Source organism: Lynx canadensis, chromosome B1, assembly GCF_007474595.2.
Source record: "Lynx canadensis isolate LIC74 chromosome B1, mLynCan4.pri.v2, whole genome shotgun sequence".
Classification (NCBI taxonomy): Eukaryota; Metazoa; Chordata; class Mammalia; order Carnivora; family Felidae; genus Lynx; species Lynx canadensis.
Window position 1 is genome coordinate 53,289,062 of NC_044306.2, and position 14,874 is coordinate 53,303,935.

The window sequence follows — 14,874 nt, forward strand, 5'->3', positions numbered from 1 at the left end:
AAACTATTTATTGAATATTCTCTGTTATTTTTAATGTTTTAAAAATATTTATTTGTTTTTGAGAGAGAGAGACAGAGCACAAGCGGGGGAGGGGCAGAGAGAGGGAGACACAGAATCTGAAACAGGCTCCAGGCTCTGAGCTGTCAGCACAGAGCTAGACACGGGGCTCGAACCCATGGAACCCGTGGACCATGAGATCATGCCCTGAGCTGAAATTGGATGCTTAACCAACTGAGCCACCCAGGCGCCCCGAATAATCTGTTATAATTGCAAGACACATAGTGGAGATATGACATAGATTGGCAGTTGGGTGTGTTTGTACTTTCCACTAGGTAAGAGGGGTGTGTTTTCTTGACTATAAGTCATCTGAAAATATCTTTTCTTTTCCAGTGTGTTTATTAATATAAAATAATATGAAGATTGGAATTATAAAGTGAAAATGTACTTCAAATGAGATGGAAGGCACATGTTAGTTTGATGGGAAGATACTGATCATACTAGGAAGAAGGAATGTTCGAGCATGCACAAGTGATAGGATACATCTGTAATTTGTTGGACAGAGAAAACAATGTTTGGGAAACACATAACATGTGATTTATAACCTGAAAGAACAAAGAGAAATAATGTTTTGGAAGCTCAGATGATTTTACATATATTCACATTTCGGGGCAAAACAACAGATAGTTTCGGGGCAAAACAACAGTCTTTTGTTTGATTGAATATTGTGCTAATATAAATATTGCATTACATAAAAATGGTTTAGGTTAAGGAATCCAACGTGAATTTTATTCCACACATCATCTTCCACAAAATATTGTTCCCTGGTTTGATATTTCTGTCCTAGTTCAAAGTAATTTTCAGTGCAAAAGTGGAGCATCTGGGTAGAGTTAATTGGCTGGCTGGATTAGCTGCTTTCTGCTCACTTCATGTTATTGTGCATACAATATTTAAAAGACCATAGCTAAATCTAAGCATGATTAACTATCTGGAAATTCCACAAACACAACAAATTTGTTTTATCAAAGTGCAAATCTTCTTTGTTTTCCATAAAGATAATTTGGTCAGTTATTAGCATACTAAAAATGGGACAGTGGAAGGTTCTGTTTGAATGGACTGAAATCTTCATGTTCATTAAGTCCAGATATAATTTAATCTGAACTTAATCTCCTGTGAAGGAGATCATTTCTAATATACCAACTCTTTTCTTTTTTTCCTTTTCTTACCTCCTATCCCAACAGGGTACCTATTAGAGAAATTCTTCCAGGATATTTGGATTCTACAGGTGAGACCTTGTAGCATTCACAGATATAAATCAGGAGGAGAGAGCATGACCCCTGAATGGGAAAGGCATGACAGAAGTAATTGAAGTAGTGAAGGAACTCCTTAGGGAGCCTGTTAGTCTGCCTATGAATGAAAACCCCGAGAGAGGAAGCAGGGGTCTTAATTCCCTGAAAAGCCCAAGGCAGGTTTCTTCCAAGGTCAAAATGATGCAATTGCACCTTGGATGTCTTTCTATAATATTTTGTCTACCCTTTTTATTGAGTCTCTGAGACTTTGGGATATAAACTCTTTAAGTGAAACTCAATATAAAGATATAAACTCTTTAAATGAAAAATAAGAGACAATTAGTGAGCATATTTAAATGGAGCAATGTTGGTAACAGTTGTTTATTTTCCTATGTTTTGCTGAATATAATCCCCCAAGAACTCCATTCTTCAGAATTCCAATATGAAAACTTATTAATTCAGGTGTTAATTCAGGCAGGAAGTTTCCATGCTGAATCTCTAGCTGTATCTATTATGATGTTTCATAAAAAAAAATGCTGAGCTGCCAATTAGTTAGGAAAAAGATAGATGTCTTTAAGTATCTCAGTCTAATGAGACCATATGTCTTATAAAACTTTAACTGTCACTAAGAAAGAAAACCTAGTTGACAACTATTTATTTAGACATAAAAGGGCAGTGAGTAATTGGGAGCTGAATGTTTTTACACTTTAAGGAATTCTTACACTGACAAAAAAGAATGATTATAATTATTATGGAATACTGGAACTGAATTAAGGTCAGCAACTCTTATGTGCTGACTAACTGGGCAAGTCTTAGGTCATTGTAGTATCTGGAATATATTAGTGGCAGGTGAAAAGACAAGGAAGAATTTGTGAAATGCAGAGAGAAAAGGGTCAGATGATGAATGTGTCTATGCCTTTAAAGCAATTTAATTTGGTTTATCTAGGAGAAAGTAGAGTGGAGGAAGAAAAATTTATTTGGAAAGTGTGGATTTTTTAAGCCATTATCTAAAACCTTGTGTAAAGGATAAGTTTCCATGAGATCCTTGTGGGACACAGTATTTATGGAGTAGTTTGCATCGTAAAGATCTTTCCTTATCTCTTTATCACATCTCATTTTTCTATCATTTTTGTTATCTAGGTGAGACACCCTATTTGATGATGCACAATTTTCTGTGACATTTTCTGGGCCCTAAAAAACAAGCTCAGTCATCTCCGAGGCCTTATGCTCTTTTCATCACACTACATTAAACGGGAGGTTTTGCATATTCTTTTCCAGGAGTGAGGTCATTCCCCTGCCCCCAGTTTCAGTATGCACTGCAATTGGCTATTCATGCATCAAAGCACTGAGAGCTGCTGGCTTGTCCCCAGTTGAGAGAGTGCAGAAGAGGCTTTGCTCATCTACAGATTTAGTGTAAGCACATTCCTCAGCAACATAGAAACAACTGAGCAGATGCTCTTTCTATGGAGCAAGATGCAAAGGTGGCCAAAAGGCCAGATAATGTGCTGTTTTCTATGAAGCTGTGGAGGATGTTTGCCTAATCTCTTGAGAAGAGGCAAGTGCTCATACGAGTAATTTCCTTCTTCTATTTAGAAATAACTGTGTTCACTATAATAAAAAAAGCCTAATATTAAAAAGAAAATAATGATCTTCTTGGGCATGTTTGGGGAAATATTATTACAGTTACTGTGACCTTTTAAAAAATAGATGAGGGGTGCCTGGGTGGCTCAGTCGGTTAAGCATCCAAATCTTGGTTTCTGCTCAGCTCGTGATCTCACGGTTCATGAGTTTGATACCCGCATCAGGCTCTGCGCTGAAGGTGCGTAGGTAGCCAGCTTGAGATTCTCTCTCTCTGCCCTTCCCCTGCTCATGCACTCCCTCACTCTCTCTCTCTCTCAAAATAAATAAATAGATAAAACTTTAAAAGAAAGCTTCTAGAACTCATGTTCTGGTTTACTGGAAAGTATTCGTGACATGGTTGACAAAAGACAAGAGACTGACTGGCAGTGTATTCTACACAACCCACTGGCAAGGAATACTCTGCTCAGTCTGAGCCACCTGGACACATGAATTACCAACTTTCAGAAAGTAGACTTTTGGAACTTTGTTGAAGAGCTCAATTTAATTTAGTCTTCTATAAATCCCGAGAAATTTGGGGATTCTGCATTATACTGATAACGTTCTTATCAATGTCATCATTACACAGTGCTAAGATACAATTTCTGGCTCTTTGTATTCTCTATTTCGATTCTGGATTAACACCTGTGTTTTTGTTTTTTTTTTTTTCTTCTAATAACATCTACATTTTTTTGGTACATTTATTCAGTTTGTATTTACTGCCCTATTTTCCAATATAGCATTTGATTACTCTGGAGAACAAATTATCCTTTTTAGGTGTATTCTCCTGACTTCATGGGTACATTTCAAATAACAAGGTACATAGGGAATGCTGTACCTGTGTAGGTCACCAGTTCGGATAGTTCTCTTAAAATGCTTTCAGTAAGTACAGTTCCCAATTTTTATCTTTGGAATAACATAGCATTGAATATTAATAAAGATGTGAGTTCACTGACACTATACCAAAATCATTAGCGTTGATGAGACAAAAGTGAAATGAAGATAAAAGAAAAAATCATGATAAAAGTGAATGTTCTGTCTTCTGATGTCTTTGACGACAAGAAAGAAAAAGCTTTCATTTTTATTTTTCAAGTATTTGATAGTCAGAGTCAACTTAAAATAACCTTGTCTTAGATCTCAGTTTAATTATTCACTTAATTGTTCTAGCTGATAAAAATAAAGTCACCGACCAAATTATTTATAAGTTGTACTTGATCTTGAAAACTGTATGGGGATTAGGTCCATAATGTCTTGTTTACGTCCCTCTTCCAGAAATCAGTGCAGGTCCCGGTAAAGCATACATGCTTCATATATTTCTTTAGTTAAATTATGAATAGAATCTGCCATTCAGAACAACAAGAAGATTAACCAGAAAAAAAATCAAGTTCCATGTTTGGGGGATTTTATATAATTCTTACAGTAACGAACTGCAAATAAATCCATTTAAAAATAAATCCGTAGGTCTTTTCTATTTTCAAATAAGTTTGTAGAGAATTTTCAGAAACACAGAACAAGAATGGAAACAGGAGGATACAAACGGTTGAGAGTGTTTTAGAGAACAGGAAATCAGCGATAAAGGTCATCACCACAATTGCTGTGATTAAGTGCAAAACCCGATACTAAGACTTCTGGCAGCCGGAGCAAGAGGTTAAGTGCTTTGCTCTGATTATCAAAAGGGAGGAAATGTCAGTTTTCAGAGGAAAGCAAGATGTTCTAGGACTGTATTTGTTAATAGCAGCGGCTGGTTATCAGCAGCAGACACAGCAGGATGGGGACTTAACACATCAGGGTTTATTCTCACATATCAGGAGATACTTGGGGCTAGACAATTGTGTTCATTCATCGGATCAGGAGGGTCAGGGCCGAGCTCTCTGCAATTCTCTGCACCTCTTCTCATGTTCTCAAACGGGTTGCTGAACTTCAGCCACCTATCGCTAAGGGAGATCATGTCTGAGATCCCCGTAGTTGGTGGTGAATGAGAAATTGTGGTATCAGGTAGCAAAGTCCCACATGTAGAAACCAGTTTCAATGGTAGGATCCTAAGCCCGGTCAGATGGGGTCCTTGGCCATACAAGACAGAAGTCATACAGAAGGGACAAAATTGATATTTTCTTGTAAGATCTGGTTCTAAGAAGTGGTGGCTTGCTCACACAGAACAATAAGGAAGCCAATTTATGGGGTAAGAGGCTGGCTGAGCTGAAAATACAGAGCCAATTTAAAGTTACACCTCCCTTAGGGGCGCCTGGGTGGCTCAGTCGGTTAAGCGTCCGACTTCGGCTCAGGTCACGATCTCGCGGTCCGTGACTTCGAGCCCCACGTCGGGCTCTGTGCTGACTGCTCAGAGCCTGGAGCCTGTTTCAGATTCTGTCTCCCTCTCTCTCTGACCCTCCCCCGTTCATGCTCTTTCTCTGTCTCAAAAATAAATAAACGTTAAAAAAAAAAAATAAAGCTACACCTCCCTTAGTCTTTCCCAGACCAGTCACAAGATGTGGAATCGAGTACGCCAGTGGATCTAAATTATGGGAACTTAAACACCATCATAAAAGAAAGTAGGTAGGCCTCAATATTGATTCATATATAAAATCAGATGGTACAAAATCTGGTACATTTTGGTAAAAAAAATTGACATTGATAAGTTAGTAGAAAATGAAGCACATTTTGTGCCGAGGGAGTAGAATTTACAGTAAATGTATTCAGTAAATATAGTAAATCCAATGGCTTATCACATAATTTGTATATGTACTTCTTCTAATACAATATTTAAATATTACAGCCTATTTACAGGAGGATTCTATGCTTTTTAATGCAGCACAGCAATTGCACATAATAATAAAAATGGTAAGAAAGTTGACCCATTCAGTGTAAGTGAATCTAAAAGTGCATAGAAGTTTAGGATTGTTTTATTTGGCAATTTCGAAACAGGAAGAATCCCAACTGAATTTATGCTTCTGAATTCTGTGTTCTACTTGGACATCCCAATCTTGAAAAGTGAAGTGATTAAGCACGTATACCAACCAATTGTTAAAGTACTGTTACAGAGAATGATTTATCCACATTTTGAAATTTCGTCTGATTCCTCCCAGGTTTACAAGGAAATACCAACAATTATAGTTATTATTGTTTTGAAGCCACTAAGGTTGGAACGTCATATAACCTAAAACTGAAAGAGAAAAAAAAAAGGTTTCAATTTTGTAAAAGGGCGTCCCACAATTTACATCTTTGTGCATTTGGATGAAATGTTAATGATAATGGACGGTTGTGCTTTCCATCTGAAAACAGCATCTGCGTAATGCTAGCATTGTAAAAGGGTGAAAAACATAGCTATATATCATTATGCTGGTTGGAACTATAACAGAGATGTAACCGAAGAAAACCACTTCAAAACAGGTTTGTTGTTGTTGTTGTTGTCCAAATAATGATTTGGAAAATGTCCCTGGAAGTTTCTTAACTGTATATGCCAAAATTAAAAAAAAAAGACACATTTCCTGTAACGCTTTTCTGTATAATACTTGTATCTTGTTTTAAGATGTGATAATAAGTTAAAATAAGTCCACATTTTGAGAAGCACTGATTTTCCCACTCCTCACCAGGAATTTCCCTGGAGATGCTGCAGAATTGATCCAGCAACAGAAACTCCACTGGGAATACCTCCCACTGCACTCTATGAATCGGGGAAGAAATTAAACTGTAAAGAGAGAGAACTCACTGACTACCTCAAGGGCAGACTTCATAGTGACGGAGCATACGTTTTTCCACGTTATTTTTACCCTTGCTCAAAGCGTCATGGCTTACCACTGAACAACAAATTAAGCAATGCAGACAAACATAGGTATGATAGTAAATATATATCAAGATGAGGTAAAGGGATGGTATTTTTTAATGATTTTTTTTAAATTTATTTTTTTATTTTTTAATGTTTATTTTTGAGAGAGAAACAGCACGAGCAGGGGAGAGGCAGAAGGAGAGAGACAGAATGTGAAGCAGGCTCCAGGCCTTGAGCTGTCAGCATAGAGCCCTACGCGGGGCTTGAACTCACGAACTGTGAGACCATGACCTGAGCCGAAGTCAGATGCTTAACTGACTGAGCTACCCAGGAGCCAGAAGGGGATGGTATTTTTTAATTCTTTAATTAATATTAGATAGAAGAAAGGTCTCTACAGAATAAGTTATTTACAAAATGAAAATAAACATCAGTTGGGATTTCTTTTAATAGTTTACCTAAATATGAAGTCTATCCTCAAGTGTTCTTGCCTATAGTATTTGAATCAAGGAAATCTAAATGCTATAAAAATCTCCATCTTCATGACTTAACACAATAGGAATTAATTCCCCGCCCCCACCCCCAAAACTACGTGGCCGTCTGCTGGGATGTGTCAAGCCTGTCTTCCACCTGGTGATTCAGGAAGCCACCTTCTTTTTCTCTTGTCATTTTGCCATCTCCCAGCACATTCGAGCCCTTTGTTTTCAGCTGGCAAGTGGAAAGGGGATGGAAAACCATCCTCTGACTACCTTCGTAACCATTTCAGCACCATACCAGCGCACCAGACAACTTCCATTCCTGGTTCACTGGCCAGAATTAGTTATGTGGTCACCACGCAATTCCCCAAGGAGAAGGTTGGGAAGTGAAGACTGGCTGAGTGGTCACTCTGAAGACGCAACTTTACACAGCAGGGGAAGACTGCTGTGGACAGTCACTCACCATGGAAGCTCAGAACCGTTTTGGGGTGGACCTTCTAAAATCTTGGAGCAAGATCAGAGTGTAGGAGAATGAGGTCTCTGTCTCAGAATGCTACAATTTTAATTTTTTTTAAATGTTTTATTTATTTTTGAGAAAGAGAGAGAGAGAGACAGAGTGTGAGAGGGGGAGGGGCAGAGGGAGAGAGGGAGACTCAGAATCCAAAACAGGCTGCAGGCTCTGAGCTGTCAGCACAGAGCCCAACACAGGCTCGAACTCACGAACCGTGAGATCATGACCTGAGCCAAAGTCGGATGCTTAGCCGACTGAGCCACCCAGGCGCCCCTGGAATGGTACAATTTTAAAGCACGTTGAGAGCTCACATCTTTTCTCTGAGGTTGAAAAGTCAGCAGTAGGACATGTAAGTTAAATATGTATACTTGCAGGCCCAGATACCTAAGTTACCTGTCTAGGCATTGCTAAACACACACTCCACCCTGAAAGCATGAATTTCTTTTTATGTATAACATCACCTGTTTAGTCAGAAAAGATTTATGGAAGGTTCTTACAGAATTCCATCACTAGAAATCTTGCCTCTTTCCATTTCTTCAAAGTGCTGCATGAAACCTTTGATCTATATGTAAATAAACAATGCGTGACCATGCCTGAGAAGTTACTGGGACATTTTCCTTCCACTCTGTGTATATAAAGTGGATCATCCGCAGTGGATGGGGTGCTCAGGCTCACTTTATAGGCACGTTTCCAGAGTGTTCAAATTAGGTTTATGCTCTTTAATTTTCTGACTTAAAATACATAGAATTTTAGACCAGAAGTGGCTTTTTTGAGAGGATGTAGCCCATCCCGACTTTGTTTAGAAATGAGCTAGGGTAGTTCTTGCTAGACATTAAACAGCTAGGTAATGCAGAACTCATGCCAATGTATGTAGGATCATGCCTTCTCCTCTGGGGCTGCTTTCTAATTGTTTTTTCTTCCTTACTGATGAATATATGTGAATATTGACTTTATTTTATTTGATTAGCTATCAGCCGAAAGAATAAACCTAGACATTGGCATTTTTTTATTATAAGCATATTCATTTGAAATGTAATCCATAAATAAACACCAAGATGAAAAATTGGAATCAAGATATAATTGATTTTTTCAGCCAGCTGTTGACAGGGTTTTGAACTATGAGAGAAGAAATAACTACAACGATTCTTGCAGCATGAAACAGCTACAAGTAAATGTCATTTATTCCCGAAATATTTTGTGTACTTTCAGAAAGTCAGAACTATGTTTTAACCAGGGTGGCAAAGAGTGTAAACTCCCCAAAATTTGGAGCATATCTCCAAATTAGAAGAATCTTTGGGTGAATAGTTTCTTAACTGTATCTAGAACACCACACAGCATACAGAAGTGGGAAATTTATGCTCAGCTAGTTTAATCACTCATATATTTATTGAATAGTCAGTTCTAGAGGGACACAAATGGATGTAAGAACACAAAATGACGGGGTGCCTGGGGGGCTCAGTTGGTTAAGCGTCTGACTATTGATTTTGGCTCAGGTCATGATCTCATGGTTCATGAGTTCGAGCCTCGCATTGGGCTCTGTGCTGAGTGTGGAGCCTGCTTGGGATTCTCTCTCTCCCTCTCTTTCTGTACCCCCATCACAAAATAAATACATAAACTTTAAAACGTAGGTTATTAAAAAAAAACTTAGGCAGAAGTTATAAGGTGGGAAAGGAGTTATATGGAAAAATAAAACCCATTGATTAAATTAAAATACTTATATTGATTTGATTAGGAGGGATATTCTACCTTGGGCCTATCACACTAGTGGGGCAGAGGTGCTTTTAGACCTGTGCTTCATCCTTTTACCTTTTACAAAATTAGGAAATATATAAAGATAGGAAATTATCAAGTGGGATAAACAATATTGTTTTATTATGCAAGCCGTGCCTTATTCAAAATTGTATGTTGTGGGGCATCTGGGTGGCTCAGTAGGTTAAGTGGCTAACTCTTGATTTTGGCTCAGGTCACGAACTCACGGTTCCTGGGTTCAAGCCCCGTGTCAGGTCTGTACTGATAGCATGGGGCTTACTTGGTATTCTCTCTCTCTCCCTCTCTCTCTCTGCCTCTCCCCACTTGTACTTTAATGTTAATAAATAAACATTAAAAAAACCAACATGCTGCGGTAAAAGATTTTCCATATCTCTGGGTTTTATAAATACTTTTTAAGTTGCCTAAAAATTTACATTTTCTGGATAGTTGCAAATGAGAACAGAAATTTTTGACACTTGATAATGAGAAATTCTCGATACGCAACAGTAACATTTGATCTCGGGTCCTCTCTTCATTGTCACAAACCAGAGCACTTCAAAGTCTGAGTTTAGGAGAAACATGCGTATTCCATTTATAAAGCACAATTATTTCTTCCTAATTGTGATCTTCGGTGATATGTTGCTTTCAGTAATATCTTTTGCTTTGTGCGCTCTTTACTTGGTGGAATTACCCATTTGTGACAGAAACCCAATTATTTTGATTAAACTATGAATTCTTGTGTTGAAATTCAGCTCTTCTGGATGGATTGGAGAGAGGCCAGAGACTAAAAGACGGAGAACTATTTGTGGTGTTACAATAAGAGTGTGTTAAGCTTGTTTCGCATTTGTGCTGCAGAGGTACTTAAACACCACAAGCTATTTGTAAACAAAATCTTCAGTGGATGCCAATGCCCTTGACGACTGATTTTGTCAAAAAAAGAAAACAAAGTGCTAGAGAGTGTAATTATTTTTTAAGGGTTGGCCCTGGGAAAGAATCTAATTTAAACTTACAAGCATACCATGGGACTCTACGCTTAGATTATTATTTCTAGTATCAAGAGAAACTTGGAATTCATTTTATTGACTTACAAGTTCTGAAAACCGAATTTCTTAAAAACGTACCCTCATGTAGTATTCTCTGCTCATGGATAACGTCTCGTAATGAACAGATTCCTCAAGTTTGCAGGAGCAGGAATCACTGAGAGTTGAAATAATCCCAAATTAAATAATTTATTGGAAACTATCTATAATGAACCGTTTTGATGAAAATGCATGATTTGAGTATACTTACAGTTTTTCATCCTAGACTAGTTTTTCATGGACTTTCATAGAAGAATTAATCTCTGCCACGCCGAAGAAACCTTTGTGACTAAAGATGGAAACTCTACGCTGAAGAGAGTGCCCTGACAATCAACAATTTTCTTTTGAAATGGAGCCACTTTATTTCGTATGGTTGTTTTTAAATCCTAAGTCTGTCATTTCCTTTCCTTCCTATTAGAATATTGTCAGGATATGGGGCGCCTGGGTGGCGCAGTCGGTTAAGCGTCCGACTTCAGCCAGGTCAGGATCTCGCGGTCCGGGAGTTCGAGCCCCGCGTCAGGCTCTGGGCGGATGGCTCCGAGCCTGGAGCCTGTTTCCGATTCTGTGTCTCCCTCTCTCTCTGCCCCTCCCCCCTTCATGCTCTGTCTCTCTCTGTCCCAAAGGTAAATAAACGTTGAAAAAAAAAAATTAAAAAAAAAAAGAATATTGTCAGGATAGAAATAACTTTTATTGTTTAGCAAAATACTAAAATTTGAATGGAAGTGCAGCATAGCTTCCGACATCACAGAGTTCGCCTTATTTTTCTACTGATTCTTGAAATGCTACCGAATTCTGTTTACTTATTTCCATGTATGTTTACTTCTGTGCTTCTGTATTATCTGTGAAAATCTCCATGCATTTCACCTTTAGAGGATCCACTTTATTTGAGTTTGCCTTGGACTTTGATCCATTTACTTCCTGTTTTTTCCACTTGATATTTTTTCAACAAAATTAATTTGCATGTGTTTTGATGACTTGATTTTTTTTGATTTGTATACAATTCGTGATTTTGGTTAAATATGTGTTTCCAAATCAACTCAAGTATAGTAACAATACTTCCATTACAGTAGTGTAACATTATCAATACCACATCTTGAATCCAGATTGTTAGTAATTTATAAAAACTGTTCAACCAGCATGGCCAAAACTGTTAAGGGGGCTAGATTGTAGCAGATACCAGGCCTGTTGAGGCCAAGAGAAAAAAAGAAATCAGTTACAAAATACAAATGAGTTTAAGTAATGCATAGTAAGGATCCAGCAACAAACTGGATCGGAAGTCAATAATTATATTTAAAAATGCTCTGCAAGCGGCCTAAGAAGGTAAAATGCACTGGCATTTAAATATATTCAGTATGTTATTTATTCTTTACTGAGATAGTACTTTCAAATTCATGGGTCACTGCAGGCTTTATACTGATGCAGTATTCTCTCCCGAAGCTGCCGCACAAAGAAATTTAATTTTTTTCAGAAGAGAATAGAATCATTGGAAGTCTTTAAGGAATGGATGACATAATTAGATTTTTTTTAATGTTCACTTATTTATTTTTGAGAGGAAGAGCACAAATGCACTACACAAATGCACTAATAAGATAGTGCATTTGAATTTGTTCTTTCAGCTCTCTTCGATTTATTGAGGAATGCAATCATTAAAATGATAAAGATAGCTTTGCACTATTAAAATGTTGAATGTTGTTTTGGGTTTTTTTTTTTGTTTGTTTTTTTCTTTTTATGTTTGTTTGTTTGTTTTTTAGAGAAGGAGGATATCTTTACCTAAATGCCAATAGCTTTGGGGGCTTGGGTGGCTCAGTTGGTTAAGCATCTGACTTCAGCTCAGGTCATGATCTCACTGTTTATGAGTTCAAGCCCGGCATTGGGCTCTGTGCTGACAGCTCAGATCCTGGAGCCTACTTCAGATTGTGTCTCCTCCTCTCTCTGTCCCTCTCCTGCTCGTGGTCTGGCTTTCTCTCTGAAAAATAAATAAATATAAAAAAAATGGAATTGAAATTTTTTTAAAAAGTCCGTTTTTACTTTTTTTTTTTTTACCACCTGGAAAACAGTATTGAATTACTATAATAAAAGCTTGTTCAAAGGGGCATATGCACCCCAACGTTTACAGCAGCGCTATTGACAATAGCCAAAGTATGGAAAGAGCCCAAATGTACATTGACAGATGAATGGATAAAGAAGATATGGTATAGGCTCTTTCCCTAATTTGGCTATTGTTGAAAGTGCTGCTATAAACACTGGGGTACAAGTGCCCCTGTACATCAGTACTCCTGTATCCCTTGGGTAAATTCCTAGCAGTGCTACTGCTGGGTCATAGGGTAGGTCTATTTTTAATTTTTTGAGGAACCTCCACACTGTTTTCCAGAGTGGCTGCACCAATTTGCATTCCCACCAACAGTGCAAGAGGGTTCCCGTTTCTCCACATCCTCTCCAGCATCTATAGTCTCCTGATTTGTTCATTTTGGCCACTCTGACTGGAGTGAGGTGATATCTCAGTGTGGTTTTGATTTGTAACAGTGCAAGAGGGTTCCCTTTCTCCACATCCTCTCCAGCATCTATAGTCTCCTGATTTGTTCATTTTGGCCACTCTGACTGGAGTGAGGTGATATCTCAGTGTGGTTTTGATTTGTATTTCCCTGATGAGGAGCGACGTTGAGCATCTTTTCATGTGCCTGTTGTCCATCCGGAAGTCTTCTTTAGAGAAGTGTCTATTCATGTTTTCTGCCCTTTTCTTCACTGGATTATTTGTTTTTTGGGTGTGGGGTTTGGTGAGTTCTTTATAGATTTTGGATACTAGCCCTTTGTCTGATATGTCACTTGCAAATATCTTTTCCATTCCGTTGGTTACCTTTTAGTTTTGTTGATTGTTTCCTTTGCAGTGCAGAAGCTTTTTATCTTCATGAGGTCCCAATAGTTCATTTTTGCTTTTAATACCCTTGCCTTTTGGGATGTGTCATTAAGAAATTGCTGTGGCTGAGGTCAGAGAGGTTTTTTTCCTGCTTTTTCCTCTAGGGTTTTGATGGCTTCCTGTCTCACATTCAGGCCCTTTATCCATTTTGAGTTTATTTTTGTGAATGGTGTAAGAAAGTGGTCTAGTTTCCTAAATGTCCATCAACTAATGAATGGATAAAAAAATTGTGGTTTATATACACAATGGAATACTATGTGGCAATGAGAAAGAATGAAATATGGCCTTTTGTAGCAACGTGGATGGAACTAGAGAGTGTTATGCTAAGTGAAATAAGTCATACAGAGAAAGACAGATACCATATGTTTTCACTCTTATGTGGATCCTGAGAAGCTTAACAGAAGACTATGGGGGAAGGGAAGGAAAAGAAGAGGTTAGAGAGGGAGGGAGGCAAACCATAAGAGACTCTTAAAAACTGAGAATAAACTGAGGGTTGATGGGGGTGGAAGGGAGGGGAAAGTGGGTGATGGGCATTGAGGAGGGCACCTGTAGGGATGAGCACTGGGTGTTGTATGGAAACCAATTTGACAATAAATTTCATATTAAAAAAAAGATATGTATATATATATATACACATACACACACAATTGAATATTGCTCAGTGATCAAAAAGAATGAAATCTTGCCATTTGCAACTATGTGGATGGAACTAGAGGGTATTATGCTAAGTGAAATAAGTCAGTCAGAGAAAGACAAATATCATATGACTTCGCTCCTATGAGGAATTTAAGATACAAAACAGATGAATAGAAGGGAAGGGGAGCAAAAATAATATAAAAACAAGGAGGGGGACAAAACATAAGAGACACTTAAATACAGAGAACAAACTGAGGGTTGCTGGAAGGGTTGTGGGTGGGAGGATGAGGTAAATGGGTAAGGGGCATTAAGAAGGACACTTGTTGGGATGAGCACTGGGTGTTACACATAGGGGATGAATCACTGGAGTCCACTCCTGAAATCATTATTGCACTATATGCTAACTAACTTGGATGTAAACTAAAGAAGAAATTTAAAAAATGTGAAAAAAACAAAAACAGAAACAAACCAACAAAAGCTTGTTCATTAATAACGTACATGTTACCTAGGTGTAATGTTGGCAGATAGGTTATTTAATGCAGCATTTGTATATTTGTACTTATTGAAGTTAAGCATCAACAGTTTCTGATTTTCAAGTAATTTTAATTACTTTTAAAGTAATTATTATATATATATATATTTTATATACATATACATGCATATGTATGTATATATATATACACACACACACATATATGTATGTACATGAGTAAGAGCAACACATATGTGTGTATGCCCATCCCATTCTGAGAAAGAAATGGGGAGCACTGATTGGCCCCTGCCTTGGCGAGTTTGGGGTCGGTGATGTTTCTATAGGGCTTATAGCTCCAGTCCACCAATTGCTAC